The 17,335-nt window shown below is 45.0% G+C and overlaps 1 protein-coding gene across 4 annotated transcripts in view; it reads right to left on the bottom strand.

Moving 5' to 3' along the window:
- The window catches only part of LOC121289026 (roquin-1-like), a 166,831-nt gene extending 153,993 nt beyond the window's left edge, over nucleotides 1-12,838 (bottom strand). For 3 of the 4 annotated variants that reach the window (XM_041207930.1, XM_041207929.1, XM_041207922.1), the window contains exon 1: nucleotides 12,750-12,838. The gene's annotated coding sequence lies outside the window, so the exon portion shown is untranslated. Of the gene's footprint in view, nucleotides 1-4,749; nucleotides 4,773-12,749 lie in introns of those variants that run through there. The other variant, XM_041207926.1, reaches the window with a different exon arrangement.
- Nucleotides 12,839-17,335: the final 4,497 nt, after the last annotated feature.

A 17,335-nucleotide genomic window follows, 5' to 3' on the forward strand; every position in this document is an offset into this window, starting at 1 on the left:
ATGCCTGAAGCTAAGAGAATTCACTGTGAATATCCCTGTCCAGGGTATTGTGTGCTTTGCCTGGGTCTGTTAAAATCTATTTTGTTTTTACTGTTGTTCTAATGGGGGTGTAACTGGGAGCCAGATTAATAAGGGGAGCTAGGAGTTATCATAGTTGTTAATTGAAGACCCATGTTTGCGCTTCAAATCTTTTCTTCTTTTAATAAATGTTTAATTTAATTTTGTCAAAAGTCTCTACAACTTGGTGGACTTGTTACTACTGAATTCAAGGCACGCATCTCAAATTAAAGTACAAATTGGGAAACAGTTGTGGCAGCTGTTTAAACTTTCCCTCTGGGATTTGAGCAGCTTAGCATTTACCATCCCCTATGCCAAAACAAAATTGAGGCCTCTTTGGGGGATATATTTGAAACTCCTGGATTGGTTTGGAGTTGATGAATCTTAAGGTTACAAGTACGAGAAGCACTTTGGATTCAGGAGTTGGTGTGAGGTTTTTCTTTAAAGTGGTGTGACTGCAATATGGCTTTGGAAGTTGCTAAGACTTGTCTGGGAGTTGCAGTTATAACTTTGGTTGGTTTACAAAAGGCAAATAAAGCTAAGTTAATGGTATTAGCAGATAAATTACAATTAAGATTATCCGTAGGGATATGGAAATTGGACATAATTGAAAGTATAGCACAGCATTTGAAATTGGTAGGAATACCCGAGAGACCGAGTTCTCCAAGGTGTTTGTCATTGGACTAGGTTCAAATTCAGTTGCAAATAAAAAAGATTGAATTGGAGGAAAAGGAAAAATAATTGGAGGAAAAGGAAAAATAATTGGAAATGAGATAATTTGAGTTAGAGGCAGCGGAAAAAGAAAGGGCAGAGAAAGAAAAAAGGAAAAGAGATAGGGCATTCCAAAGGGAACAGGGAGAAAGGCAGGAGAGAGAAAGAAAACAGGGAAGGGAATTAGAAATGGCGAGGTTAAAAAAGGAGGAAAGAGATAAAGAGAGACAGAGAGAGAGAAAATTCTAGTTTAAAATACAGATAGTTAAAAAAGAGACACCTGAAGGTGAGGAAGGACTTATTTCCAGATCAGAACCCAGTGGGGAGATGTTTAAATTTGTACAAGCTCTTCGAAAGTTTGAAGAAAGAGATGTTGAAGCATTATTTATTTCATTTGAGAAGATAGATAAACAGATGAAATGGCCACAGAGAAACTGGACATTGTTGTTACAATCTAGGTTGGTGCATAGAGCACGAGGTTTATGCCTGTCAGAAGAAATGTCGGTGAACTATAATGTGGTGAAAAAGGTTATTTTGTGTGCATATGAGTTGGTTCCTGAGGCATACAGGCATAAGTTCAAGAAAACAGCCCTGTGCAAACATTTTTGAGTTTGAGAGAGTAAAACAAAGTAATTTTGACCATTAGATACGGGCATTGAAGATAGAGACGACACATGCAGCTCTTGAAGAAGTAATTCTTTTTAAAGATTCAATTCCTTTGGTAGTGAGAACTCGAGGAGGAACAGAGGGTTGAAACAAGATAAGTAGCAGAGATAGCTGATGATTATGGCCAGAATCTTCGGGTCGGTGTGCGGAGGCAGGCCCTGCCCGCCGATGTGTAAAATGATGCGTGGTGAGATCGGGCATGTGTCCCAATGTCACCGCACGTCATTCCGATTTTCAGTTCAGCGGGCACTCACCAGAGTTGGCTGCGTGCCCACCAAACTATCAATGGCCTATTAAGGCCACTTAAATATCAATTAAAATACTTAACAGAGCTACCCATCCAACCTTAAGATTGGCGGGCAGGCGAAGAGCCCAGGCAGCTTTTGCATTTATCACGAAACCTCATCCATGGGTGGAATGACGTTTCATGAAGTGTTTATAAATTGAATTAAAGTTTTCATTAAGGTTCATTGACATGTCCCAGCTCATGTGGCACTGTCACATGAGGGGACATGTCTTAATTTTTCTTTTATTTATTTAAATTATTGATAATGAAACTAATCTCCCTGAGGCAGCTCTGCGCTGGAAATTATACGGAAAATCTGTTAGGATAATTGGGATGCAGAAAAGTTCTGGAAGTAAAAGTACTGTGGGTTCTGATGTTCAGGCACAGGAAAAACCAATGGTCTGTGTACAGGTAAAGCAGGAAGAAACAGTGATAGGTAAAGAAGTGGGAATGCGTTCACAATTTACCCAAGGGAGTTCTGAGAAGCAGGTTGTAGAAATGTTTAAAGATTTTATATGTGAAGAGTTTCCATGTGTACAGGGTGGAGCAGGTAAGATGTTAAAATTTTAAGAGACACAGGGGCAATTCAATTCTTAATGTTGTGGGATAGTGATATTTGTTGTTCAGAGGGAGGATTGCAGGAACAGGCAATTATAAGTGGGGTTCATGGAGATGCTAAACCTAATCCCTTGTGGAAGGTAAATGTAAAGAGTAAGTGGAAAACAGGTGAGGTGATTGTTGGAGTGGTGGAACAATTGCCCATTGCAGGGGTTCAATTTATTTTATGTAATGATATAGCTGGGTCACAGATGTGGGTGATATCTATGGTAGTTGAGCAGCCTATAGAGGTGCTTTCAATAGAAGTGTTGCAGAGAGTCATCCTGGATTGTTTCCAGATTGTGTGATAACAAGATCACAAGCTCACAGGTTGAAACAAGAACAGGATGTTAAAAGGCAAAGAAAAGGTGTGGAAGTCCAATTAGCTGACACTGTTCTTGATAAGATTGTTTAGGAAGAAAGAATGGAGGATAATGCAGCTAACGTATCTAGCTCAAGGCAGTTGTAGAGTTACAGAAAAAGGATACGCAAATAAGACAGTTATATCAAAACAGCTCATACAGACACAGAGGCAGAATGTATTCCAGAATGTTATTACATTAAGGGTAATGTTTTAATGAGAAAATGGTGGCCTAATGAAAGCTGGAGGGAAGTACATCAGATTGTTATACCATTTGGATACAGAAATGAGATCCTGAGAATTGCTTATGAAATTCCCATGGGGGGACATTTGTGAAAGACACAGGCGAAATTATAAAAAACATTTAAATTTAGCGTAGAGATGTAGTCAAATTCTGTAGAACAGCTCACACATGTCAAGTGATAGGGAAACCACAAGCAGTGATTAAGCCGACATCTTTAGTTCTAATTGCAGCATTTGAAGAACCTTTTACTAGGGTCATGATTGATTGTGTAGGACCCCTCCCTAAGTCTAAAAGTGGAAATCAGTACTTACTGACAATAAGGGATGTGTCTACAAGGTTTCCAGAAACAATATCTTTGAGAAATGTTACAACAAAGAGAATTGTGGAAGAGTTGACTGAATTTTTTTTTTCAAGATATGGTTTACCTGAAGAAATACAATCAGATCAGGGTTCAAATTTCATGTCACAGCTGTTTAGGGATAAAACAATTTAAGTCAACAGCTTTTCATCCTGAATCACAAGGAGCTTTGGAAAAATGGCATCAAACTTTAAAAACTATGATGAGGTTGTATAGTCAGGACGATCCACAGGATTGGGATAGGGGAATACCATTCTTGTTATTTGTTATTAAGGATGCTCCCAATGCATCAGTTGGTTTCAGTCCTTTCAAACTAGTTTATGATCATGAGATAAGAGGACCACTGAAATTGATTCATGAGAAATTGGTGGGTCTCCTGGATTATGTATCAAACTTCAGAGAAAGATTGAACAGAGAACGTTAGTTAGCTAGGGAACATTTAAGGATATCACAAGTGATGAAAGTGAAGGAAGACTGGAAAGCTACAGCTCATAGTTTTGTTGCTGGGGAAGAAGTGCTAGATCTGTTACCAGTACTGGGTGACTTATTAAAGGCAAGGTTTAGTGGGCCTTACAGGATTGAAAAGAAGCTGAGTGAAGTGCATTACTTAGTAAATACACCAGATAGAAGAAAGAAGCGGGGGGGTGTCATTTAAATAGGCTTAAAAAGTATTTTAACAGGGAAGAGGACCAAAAGGAGGTATTAGTGGTGGTAAATAAGGAGCAAGAGGTAGAAATTAAGGATTCTGAAATTGATTTTCCTCTAATCAAATTGGATAATTAGCGGGTGATTGAAAATTTAAATGTAGTATTGAGTTACCTTCCAGACAAATGTCAAAGTGATTTGGAGAAGCTATTGCAGTTAAACAAAGCTTTTTGTGGGAATAAGCTAAATTTAGCTATAGATGATGCGTGTGTAGAAGTTTCATCTTTGATAAGGCAACATCTTTATTGATTAAATGCAGCAAAATTATCACAGAAAGAAATTGAATTCATGCTTCAAAATTATATCATTGAGTCTAGTTGCAGTAACTGGAGTTTGCCTTTTGTACTGGTACCGAAACCGGATAGAACACAAAGACTGTGCGTGGACTATCAAAAGATGAATGCAGTGACAAAAGCAGATTCATATCCTATACCACGGTTGGAAGATTGACTTGCTAAGAGGATATTGGCAAGTACCGTTACGGGAGAGAACAAAGGAGGTATCAGCTTTTGTGACACCAGATGGAGTATGTCAATTTAAAGTCATGCCATTTGGTATGAAAAACGCACCTGCAATATTTCAAAGACTGACAAACAAAGTAGCTGCAGGATCGAGCAATTGTGCTGTTTATATTGACGATTTGATAGTTTTGAGTAAAACGTGGGAGGAGCATTAACAGCATCTGGAAGAATTATTTAATCAATTACAAGGACCTAATTGGTAATGATCTTGGCTAAAAGTGAATTTGCAAAAGCACAACTTACATATCTAGGCCATACCATTGGACATGGTAAGGTGGCTCCAAGAGATGTGATTTCCTAGTGCCTACAACAAAACGAGAAGTTTTGAGATTTCTGGGCATGAGTGGGTTTTACTGGAAATTTGCACCAAATTTTAGCCAAGTGGTTGCTCCATTTACTGAACTATTAAAAAAGAACAAGAAATTTCAATGGACACAGGAGTGTCAGAAGGCATTTGACAGTTTGAAAACTATTGACCAAGACACCAGTTCTGTCAGTACCCAATTATGCCAGGCAATTTAAGTTGGCCATTGATGCATGTGATATAGGCACTGGGGCCGTACTATTACAAGATGACCACTGGAATTGAGAAACCGATAGGGTATTTTTCACGGAAGTTGAATGTACAATATAGAAGATATTCAACAGTCTAAAAGGTTTCTTTAAGACTCTCTGTCTGATATTAGCTTTGCAGCATTTTGAGATTTACGCTGCAAATAATTCCTCAGGAACAATTTTTTATACAAACCACAATCCTTTAAAGTTTCTGGACAAATTTCGAGACAGAAGTGCAAGGGTATTCAGATGGAGTTTATTACTGCAACTATTTAATCTATAGATTATACATGCGGCTGGACAAGAAAATCTGATTGCAGATGCATTTTCAAAAGCATATATATATATGTTAATATATGCATCTGGTAATATAATAGTGTGAGTATATAGATAAGTAAAGGAGGTAATGTAAGATGGGTTAAGGAAATGAAGCCTTTTTAAATCATGATGTTTCGTTTTCCAGGAAGGAGGGGGTGTCATGAAAATGTAATAATTTTCATAATACTGTGATTTATTGTAAAAGCAGGTTAATAGCAGGGTTTGGATTAGTTTCTCTGTGTGTATGTGTTTGTGTGTGGGGGTTTAATTGAATTGCAGAAAGTTAATCTGGAGCTTTTGAGTTATCAAAAGGGAAGCTAAGTTTGAAATGCTAAATACTTACACATGGCTGAAGTATTAGAATGTGAGGTATGAGGGAAATTTGCATTTTTAGATTAACTAGAGTACCTTAGATTTCAAAGAGATGCTTAGCCAAACAGTGTGTTTATTTTTCCCAAAGGTTACTGACAAATGAATACTATGAAAGATTTATATTATGGAGGAAGTAAAGTTGCAAAGACATACTGGAACAATGGAGTTTACATTTAAAAGGGAGAATCATGTATAAAGGAGATGCGGTTATATGTAAGGAAGAAGGCATTCTAAGATCTAACTAGCCTCCAGCCTCAATGCATCAAGTGGCTGTCTACAGGAACTGAAGCTAAGAAAACTCGCTTTGAATATCACTGTCCAGGGTATTGTGTGCTTTGCCTGGATCTGTTGAAATCTATTTTTGCTTTACTGTTGCCTTAACAGAGGAGTAACTGGGAGTCAGGTTAATTAGGTGATTTAGGAGTTATTATAGTAATTTGTAGACCTATGTATGTGCTTAACATCTTTTCTTCTATTAATAAGTGTCTAATTTAGTTTTGTAAAAAACCTCTAAGACTTGGTGGACTTATTACTACTGAATTCAAGAACACATCTTGAAATTAGGTACAAATTGCAAAACAGTTGTGGCAACTGTGTTACAGAGTCACTCTGCGCTAGAATATCTCCAATAACCACAGTGTCACTCTGTGCTAGAATATCACCAATAACCAGTGTCACTCCATGCTAGAATATCTCCAATGACCACAGTGTCACTCTGTGCTAGAATGTCTCCAATGAGCATGGGTGGGGTCTGCTCGCCGATGTGTAAAATGAAGTGCGGTGTCGTCAGGCAAGCGTCCCAACGTCACCACGCATCAGTTAGATTTTCAGTTCGGCGGGCACACAGCCAAGTCGGGGTCGCTGATCAGTTTCGTGCTCGCTCCCATCTGCCCCCCGCACAACCCTACAGACGGGGAGAAAATTCAGCCCACAGTGTCACTCTGTGTTAGAAATCTTCTCAATAATCAGTGTCACTCTGTGTTAGAATCTCTCCAATAACCACAATGTCACTGTGTTAGAATCTCTCCAATAACCACAGTGTTACTCTCTGCTAGAGCATCTCCAATACCCAGACAGTGTCACTCTGTGCTAGAATATCTCCAATGACCACAGTGTCACTCCGTGCTAGAGTATCTCCAATAACCAGTGTCACTCTGTGCTAGAATATCTCCAATGACCACAGTGTCACTCTGTGCTAGAATATCTCCAATGACCACACAGTGTCACTCTGTGCTAGAATATCTCCAATGACCACACAGTGTCACTCTGTGCTAGAATATCTCCAATGACCACACAGTGTCACTCTGTGCTAGAATATCTCCAATGACCACACAGTGTCACTCTGTGCTAGAATCTCTCCAATAACTACAATGTCACTCTGTGGTAGAATCTCTCCAATAACCATAGTGTCACTCTGTGCTAGAGTATCTCCAATACCCAGACAGTGTCACTCTGCGTTAGAATCTCTCCAATAACCACAATGTCACTCTGTGTTAGAATATCTCCAATAACCCCAGTGTCACTCGGTGCTAGAATATCTCCAATGACCACACAGTGTCACTCTGTGCTAGAATATCTCCAATGACCACACAGTGTCATTCTGTGCTAGAATGTCTCCAATGACCACAGAGTCACCCTGTGCCAGAATATCTCCAATGACCACACAGAGTCACTCTATGCGAGCATATCCCCAATAACCAGTGTCACTCTGTGCTAGAGTATCTCCAATAACCAGACAGTGTCACTCTGTGCTAGAGTATCTCCAATAACCAGACAGTGTCACTCTGTGCTAGAGTATCTCCAATGACCACACAGTGTCACTGTGCTAGAATATCTCCAATGACCACACAGTGTCACTGTGCTAGAATATCTCCAATGACCACAGTGTCACTCTGTGTTAGAAAATTTCCAATGGCCACAGTGTTACTCTGTGCTAGAATATCTCCAATGACCACACAGTGTTACTGTGCTAGAATATCTCCAATAACTACAGTATCACTCTGTGCTAGAATATCTCCAATAACCACAGAGTCACCCTGTGCTAGAATATCTCCAATAACCACAGAGTCACTGTGCTAGAATATCTCCAATAACCACAGTCACTCTGTGCTAGAATATCTCCAATAACTACAGTATCACACTGTACTAGAATATCTCCAATAACCACAGAGTCACTCTGTGCTAGAATATCTCCAATAACCAGAGTCACTCTATGCTAGAATATCTCCAATAACTACAGTATCACTCTGTACTAGAATATCTCCAATAACCACAGTATCGCTTTGTGCTAGAATATCTCCAATAACCACAGAGTCACTCTGTGCTAGAATATCTCCAATAACCAGTATCACTCTATGTTAGAACATTCCCAATAACCAGTATCACTCTGTGTTAGAACATTCCCAATAACCACGCCGTATTACTTTACGTTATCCACGCTGATTGTCCGTGACTAATCCGTGCCTAAGAAATGATTTACAATGTCTCTAAGAGCTTTTGTCCATAGTTTGCCCACCACTGACTTTAGATTGTGTAGCCAGTGATTATACAGTCTATCCTTTCTTCCCTTTTTAAATAACAGTACAATGTTATCAGTACTCCTGGACCATGCATGTAGCCAGTGAAGATTGGAAAATGATAGTCAGAGCCTCTGCTATTTCTTTCCTTGCATTTCTTAACATACTGAGATACATTTCAGATGAGCCTTGTGAATTATCTACTTTCAAAGATGCCACATCACTTAATTTTTGCTCTTTCACTATGTATATTCTGCATTTTGCACAGTCTTCCTCCTTAACTGTGATTTCAGCATCATTATCCTCTTTTGTGAAGTCAGATGCAAAGTATTCATTCAGAACCATGCCCACATCTTCTGCCTTCACCAACAGGTTACCTTTCTGGTCTCTAATTGGCCCTAGTCTTCCCTTCTTAATCTTCTTGTTTGTTTAAAGTCATGGAGTAATTTTCAGCACAGGAGCCACTTAGCCGCTAGAGTCTATGCTAGCTTTCCATCGAGCAATCCAGTTCTCTCTCCCCATCCCTGAAAGCTTATTTCCTTCAAGTGTTCATCCTACTTTGTTTGAAATCATTCAGCGTTTCTGCTTCCACCGCCCTTGTGGTCAGCAAGTTCCAGGTTATCACCACTCGCTATGTTAAACGTTCTTCCTCATGTTCCCCCTGCATCACTTGCCCAAAACTTTAAATTTTGCATTTTTTGGTTCCACCAGCAGCAGGCATTGTCGCAGGCAGGACCGGACCGGAAAATCCTAGCCCTCGTACCATCAGCTAATGGGAAAAGGTTTTACTTGTCTACCTTATCCAAATCTGTCATAATCTTGTACACCTCTATCCCCTCAGTCTCCTATGCTCCAAGGAGAACCATCCCAGCTAACCTTGTAGCTAAAATCCCTTATCACTGGAACCATTCCAGTATATATAAAACATCATTGGATTTCCTTGATTTTACTTGCCGGTGCTTTTTCATGATGTCTCTTTGCTTTCCAAATTATCTTTTAAACTCCATGCCTACATTTTCTATATTCATCGAGGCTTGCTGAAGTATTGAACTTTCATTGTCTGACAGGAACATCCCTTTTTTTTGCCTTACCCGACCTTATTATACAGAAGGCCAAGCTGAGAGGAATGAAGAATTCCTAATGGACAATAAGGACGTTGCAAGAACAGTGTGGGATAAGGTGCAGGTGGAGACGATGAACTTAGGGAGCCACTGTAATCTACCATGGATCTGAGTGATGGGGCCTGTGAGGGGATGGAACGTAGATGCCTTAAAGTTTATGGTATGAATAGTGTGACAAACGGTGTGGGGAGTTTGTTAGAAATCAAGTATGGAGGTGACTAAGCGTGGATAAGGGTTCCAGTTCAGTGGTGGGGGAGAGAGAGGTGGGATTGATATATGGCCAGATAAAGGAACATCGTATTCCAATCACATGCTTCTTACTACTTAGTCAAACCAATAACATGCAAATTTTGCAACACCAAATTCTGTGTCCCTTACATTAGTGTAAGAACACAAGGTAAGACTATAATTAAAACTAGTTTCAGAGGCTGTAAACTTGCAACTAAAAAATGCTCCCACGCTTCATTTTATTAAAAGTTGCAGCTGCTTCCTGACCCTCGAACATCCCCCATACCCAAGTCAGCAGCTCACAGCTCGTATCTCGAGCTAGGTGCCAGTCATCAGACGTATCCATCCTTACACTTCCTCCGTGTTTTAGCCCTCATACTGTATTGGACAGAAACTGCTATGCTACTCTCCACTTTCGGACTCCCACCCAATAGCAAGCTCCATTTAAATCCTTTTGTGCCCCTCTAGATGTGGGAGGGTTGAGTCCAGGATCAGAAGACAGTCCAATAGATGCAAATACTGTAACCATCAAACACTCCCAGGACAGGTACAGAGTGGGGTTAGATACAGAGTAAATCTCCCTCTACACTGTCCCCATCAAACACTTCCTGGACAGGTACAGCCCGGAGTTAGATACAGAGTAAAGCTCCCTCTACACTGTCCCCATCAAACACTCCCAGGCCAGGTCCAGCCCGGAGTTAGATACAGAGTAAAGCTCCCTCTACACTGTTCCCATCAAAACACTCCCAGGACAGGTAAAGCATGGGGTTAGATACAGAGTAAAGCTCCCTCTACACTGTCCCCATCAAACACTCCCAGGACAGGTACAACCCAGGGTTAGATACACAGTAAAGCTCCCTCTACACTGTCCCCATCAAACACTCCCAGGTCAGGTACAGCACAGGGTTAGATACAGAGTAAAGGTCCCCCTACACTGACCCAACAAACACTCCCAGGACAGGTACAGCCCGGGGTTAGATACATCAAGTAAAGCTCCCTCTACACTGCCCCCATCAAACACTGCCAGGACAGGTAAAGCACAGGGTTAGATACAGAGTAAAGCTCCCTCTACGCTGTCCCCATCAAAACACTCCCAGGACAGATAAAGCACGGGGTTAGATACGGAGTAAAGCTCCCTCTACGCTGTCCACATCAAACACTCCCAGGACAGGTACAGCACGGTGGGGGGTGCAGATGCCGGGGGGGTGGGGCAGAGGATGGGGCCATGGGGGGGGGGGGGGGGGGGGGGGGGGGGCGCAGCGGCAGAAGAGTGGGGGGGGGGGGTGTGGGGGGGGCAGAGGACAGGCTGGATGGGTGGCAGAGGAGGGGTGGGGTGAGGGGGCAGAGGACGGGGGGTGGGGGGGCAGTGGACAGAGGGGGCAAAGGATGGGGGATGGGGGGCAGAGCATCAGAGGATGAGGAGGCGGGCGGGCAGATGGCGGGGAGTTGGGGGTGTGTGGGGCAGGGGACGGGGGCAGAGGACGCCAGTGGGGGAGCAGAGGACGGGGGGTGGGGGGCAGAGGACGGGGGGGGGGGAATTGGATTCGGGGGGAAGGGGAGTCGAGGGGGGCAAGCAGAGTCGAGGGGGGGGAAAGGGAGTCGAGGGGGTGAAGGGGAGTCGAGAGGGGGGGTCGAGTTGAGGGGGAGGGGAGTCAAGGGGGAGTTGAGGGGAGAGGAGGTGGGGAGGGAGGAGGGGGATTCGGGGGGAGGGGGAGCTGAGGTGGGGAGGAGGGTGGGGGGAGTCGTGGGGGAGGGGGAGTTGAGGTGGGGAGGGGGAGTTGAGGTGTGGAGGGGGAGTTGAGGTGTGGAGGGGGAGTTGAGGTGTGGAGGGGGAGTTGAGGTGGGGGGAGGGGGAGTTGAGGTGGGGGGAGTTGAGGTGGGGAGGGGGAGTTGAGGTGGGGGGGGAGTTGAGGTGGGGGGAGGGGGAGTTGAGGTGGGGGGAGTTGAGGTGGGGGGAGGGGGAGTTGAGGTGGGGGGGGAGTTGAGGTGGGGGGAGGGGGAGTTGAGGTGGGGGGAGTTGAGGTGGGGAGGGGGAGTTGAGGTGGGGAGGGAGTTGAGGTGGGGAGGAGGGTGGGGGGAGTAGTGGGGGAGGGGGAGTTGAGGGGGGAGTCGGGGGGAGGGGGAATTGAGGGGGGGAGGGGGAGTTGAGGTCGGGGGGGGAGGGGGAGTTGAGGTCGGCGGGGGGAGGGGGAGTTGAGGTCGGCGGGGGGGGGAGGGGGAGTTGAGGTGGGGAGGGGGAGGGGGAGTTGAGGTCGGCGGGGGGGGAGAGGGGAGTTGAGGTGGGGGGTGAGGGGGAGTTGAGGTCGGCGGGGGGGGGGAGGGGGAGTTGAGGTCGGCGGGGGGGGGGAGGGGGAGTTGAGGTCGGCGGGGGGGGGGGAGGGGGAGTTGAGGTCGGCGGGGGGGGGAGAGGGGGAGTTGAGGTGGGGAGGGGGAGGGGGAGTTGAGGTGGGGAGGGGGAGGGGGAGTTGAGGTCGGCGGGGGGGGGGAGGGGGAGTTGAGGTCGGCGGGGGGGGGAGAGGGGGAGTTGAGGTGGGGAGGGGGAGGGGGAGTTGAGGTGGGGAGGGGTGAGGGGGAGTTGAGGGGGGGAGGGGGAGTTGAGCTCGGCGGGGGGGGGAGGGGGAGTTGAGGTCGGGGGGGGTGAGGGGGAGTTGAGGGGGGGAGGGGGAGTTGAGCTCGGCGGGGGGGGAGGGGGAGTTGAGGTCGGGGGGGGTGAGGGGGAGTTGAGGGGGGGAGGGGGAGTTGAGCTCGGCGGGGGGGGGAGGGGGAGTTGAGGTCGGGGGGGGTGAGGGGGGAGTTGAGGGGGGGAGGGGGAGTTGAGCTCGGCGGGGGGGGAGGGGGAGTTGAGGTCGGGGGGGGTGAGGGGGAGTTGAGGGGGGGAGGGGGAGTTGAGCTCGGCGGGGGGGGAGGGGGAGTTGAGGTCGGGGGGGGGGAGTTGAGGTGGGGGGAGGATGTGCAAGCTCCAGGCCGGTGTGAGGCCTGCACCTACAGCCCGAGTTCAGGGCCTAGTTGCCTGGTTACCGACTTCACCTCCCCCGAGGCCCTGCTGAGAGGGGGAGCCGCTGAGAAACCCCAAAGCCCCGATCCGGATCCCGCTTCCCCCGGCCGCGAGCCCGGGCCTGTGTTTCTCTCTCACCCGGTGTCTCCCGTCTCCGGTCTCCGGTCTCTGCCGCAGCGACACCTGGGAACCGGGGACCGCGGGCCACAACCAGCAGCACCTCCCCCAGCCCCGCAAAATACACAGCCTTCCCCTCCGCAAAATACACAACCCCTGCAAAATACACAACCTCCCCCGCAAAAAAAACACAACCCCCCGCAAAAAATACACAACCCCCCTGCAAAAAGTACATAACCTCCCCCGCAAAAAATACACAACCTCCCATGCAAAAAATACACAACCCCCGCAAAATACACAACCTCCCCCGCAAAAAATACACAACCCCCTCAAAATACACAACCTCCCCCACAAAAAATACACAATCCCCCAGCAAAAAATACACAGCCGCCCGCAAAAAATACACAAACCTCCCCAATATACAAAACCCCTTGCAAAAAATACACAACCCCCCCCTGCAAAAAATACACAACCTCCCCCCTCCGCAAAATACACAACCCCTGCAAAATACACAACCTCCCTCGCAAAAAAAACACAACCCCCTGCAAAAAATACACAACCCCCCTGCAAAAAATACAAAACCTCCCCCGCAAAAATACCCACGCAAAAAATACACAACCTCCCCCGCAAAAAATACACAATCCCCCAGCAAAAAATACACAACCCTGGCAAAATACACAAACCAGCAAAATACACAACCCCCCCTGCAAAAAATACACAACCCCCTCAAAATACACAACCTCCCCCGCAAAAAACACACAATCCCCCAGCAAAAAATACACAACCCCCGCAAAATACACAAACCCCCAAAATACACAGCCGCCGGCAAAAAATACACAAACCTCCCCAAAATACAAAAACCCCTGCAAAAAATACACAACCCCCCCTGCAAAAAATACACAACCCCCCCAAAATACACAACACCCTGCAAAAAATACACAACCCCCCGCAAAAAATACACAACCCCCAAAATACACAACCTCCCCTGCAAAAAATACACAAACCCCCTAAAAATACACAACCCCCTGCAAAAAATACACAACCCCCCGCAAAATACACAACCCAAACAAAATACACAACCTCCCCACAAAAAATACACAACCCCCGCAAAATAAACAACCCCCGCAAAATACACAACCTCCCCACAAAAAATACACAGCCCCCGCAAAATACACAACCTCCCCCGCAAAAAATACACAACCCCCTCAAAATACACAACCTCCCCCGCAAAAAATACACAACCCCCTGCAAAAAATTCACAACCTCCCCCACAAAAAATACACAACCCCCACAAAATACACAAACCTTCCCAAAATACACAACCGCCTGCAAAAAGTACACAACCCCCCTGCAAAAAATACACAACCCCCCAAAATACATAACACTCCCACAAAAAATACACAACCTCCCGCAAAAAATACACAACCCCCCAAAATACACAACTACCATGCAAAAAATACACAAGCCTCCCACAAAAAATACACAACCCCCCAAAATGCACAACCACCCCATAAAAATACACAACCTCCCCCCGCAAAAAATACACAACCTTCCTCACAATAAATACACAACCCCCTCGCAAAATACACAAACCCCCAAAATACACAACCCCCACAAAAAATACACAACCCACTTGCAAAAAATACACAACCCCCTAAAATACACAACACCCCCACAAAAAATACACAACCCACCTGCAAAAAATACACAACCCCCCAAAATACACAACCCCTGCAAAAAATACTCAAACCCCCAAAATACACAAACCCTCGCAATAAATACACAACCCCCCGAAAATACACAACCCCCCTGCAAAAAATACACAACCCCCAAAATACACAACCACCCTGTAAAAAATATACAACCCCCCTAAAGATACACAACCCCCTGCAAAAAATACACAACCTCCCCTGCAAAAAATACACAACCTCTGCAAAATACACAAACCCCCAAAATACACAACCCCCTGCAAAAAATGCACAACCCCCTGCAAAAAATGCACAACCCCCTGCAAAAAATACACAACCCCCCCAAAATGCACAACACCCCCACAAAAAATACACAACCCCCCAAAATACACAACCTCCATGCAAAAAATACACAAACCCCCCACAAAAAATACACAACCCCCTCAAAATACACAACACCCCCGCAAAAAATACACAACCCCCGCAAAATACACAACCCCCGCAAAATACACAACCTCCCCCGCAAAAAATACACAACCCCCTCAAAATAAACAACCCCCTGCAAAAAATGCACAACCCCCTGCAAAAAATACAGAACCGCCCCAAAATGCACAACACCCCCACAAAAAATACACAACCCCCCAAAATACACAACCTCCACGCAAAAAATACACAACCCCCTGCAAAAAATTCACAACCTCCCCCACCAAAAATACACAACCCCCACAAAACACATGAACCCCCAAAATACACAACCCCCACAAAAAATACACAAACCTCCCCAAAATACACAACCCCCTGCAAAAAGTACACAACCCCCCTGCAAAAATTACACAACCCCCCCAAAATACACAACACCCCCACAAAAACTACACAACCTCCCACAAAAAATACACAACCCCCCAAAATACACATCCACCATGCAAAAAATACACAAGCCTCCCACAAAAAATACACAACCCCCCAAAATTCACAACCCCCCACAAAAAATTCATAAACCACCCCGCAAAAAATACACAAATCCCCGCACATAATACTCAACCGCCCCAAAATATACAACTCCCCGCAAAAAATACACAACCCCCCAAAATACACAACCCTCTGCAATAAATACGCAACCCCCCTGCAAAAAATACACAACCCCCCCAAAATACACAACCCCCCGCAAAAAATACACAAATCCCCTGCAAAAAATACACAACTCCCCAAAATACACAACCACCCCATAAAAAATACACAACCTCCCCCACAAAAAATACACAACCTTCCTCACAATAAATACATAACCCCCTTGCAAAATACACAAACCCCCAAAATACACAACACCTCCACAAAACATACACAACCTCCCATAAAAAATACACAACCCCCCAAAATACACTACACCCCCGCAAAAAATACACAACGTCCCGTAAAAAATACACAAACCCCCAAAATACACAATCCCCTGCAAAAAATTCACAAACCACCCCACAGAAAATACACAAATCCCCGCGAATAATACTCAACACCCCAAAATACACAACCCCCTGCAAAAAATATACAAGCCCCGCAAAATACACAACCCCCGCAAAATACACAACCCCCAAAATACACAACCTCCACTGCAAAATACACAACCCCCGCAAAATGCACAACCTCCCCCACAAAATACACAACCCCCGCAAAATACACAACACCCGCAAAATACACAACCTCCACAAAATACGCAACCTCCCCAGCAAAAAATACACAACCCCCGCAAAATAAACAACCCTTGCAAAATACACAACCTCCCCCGCAAAAAATACACAGCCCCCACAAAATACACAAACTCCCCCGCAAAAAATACACTACCCCCTCAAAATACACAACCTCCCCCGTAAAAAATGCACAACCCCCCCGCAAAAAATACACAACCCCCCTACAAAAAAATAAACAACCTCCCCCACAAAAAATACACAACCCCCACAAAATACACAAACCCCCAAAATATACAACCCCCACAAAAAATACACAAACCTCCCCAAAATACACAACCCCCTGCAAAAAATACACAACCCCCCGCAAAAAATACACAACCTCTCCCACAAAAAATACACAACCTCCCCCGCAAAAAATACACAATCTCCCCGCAAAAAATGCACAAACCACCCTGCAAAAAATACGCAAATCCCCGCAAATAATACTCAACCCCCCAAAATACACAACCCCCTGCAAAAAATACACAAACCCCCAAAATACACAAACCCCCGCAATAAATACAACCCCCCCAAAAATACACAACCCCCTGCAAAAAATACACAAACCCCCCTGCAAAAAATACACAACCCCCCAAAATACACAACCACCCTGTAAAAAATACACAACCCCCTAAAAATACACAATCCCCCAATATACACAACCTCCCCCACAAAACATACACAAACACCCCAAAAATACACAACTTCCCCCACAAAAAATACAGAAACCTCCCCCTAAAAATACACAACCCCCCCAAAACCTACACAACCCCCCACTATAAATTCATTACCCCCCACAAAAAATACCCAACCCCCCAAAAATACACAATCCCCTGCAAAAACTACACAACCCCCTAAAAATACACAACCTCCCCCACAAAAAATATACAAACCCCCCCAAAAATACACAACCTCCCCTGCCAGAAATACACAATCCCCCCAAAATATACAACCTCCCCCGCAAAAAATACACAAACCCCCCAAAATACACAACCTCCCCCACCAAAAATAAACAACCCCCCCAAAATACACAAGCCCCAAAAATGCACAACACCCACCAAAATACATACACAAATACACAATCTCCCCCAAAATACACACATGCACGCACACACACACATACACACATCCCAAAGAGTACACAAATGCACCCCAAAAATACACAAACAAAATACACCACTCAAAATACGTACATATT

Source organism: Carcharodon carcharias, chromosome 16 (assembly GCF_017639515.1).
Source record: "Carcharodon carcharias isolate sCarCar2 chromosome 16, sCarCar2.pri, whole genome shotgun sequence".
Taxonomy (NCBI): Eukaryota; Metazoa; Chordata; class Chondrichthyes; order Lamniformes; family Lamnidae; genus Carcharodon; species Carcharodon carcharias.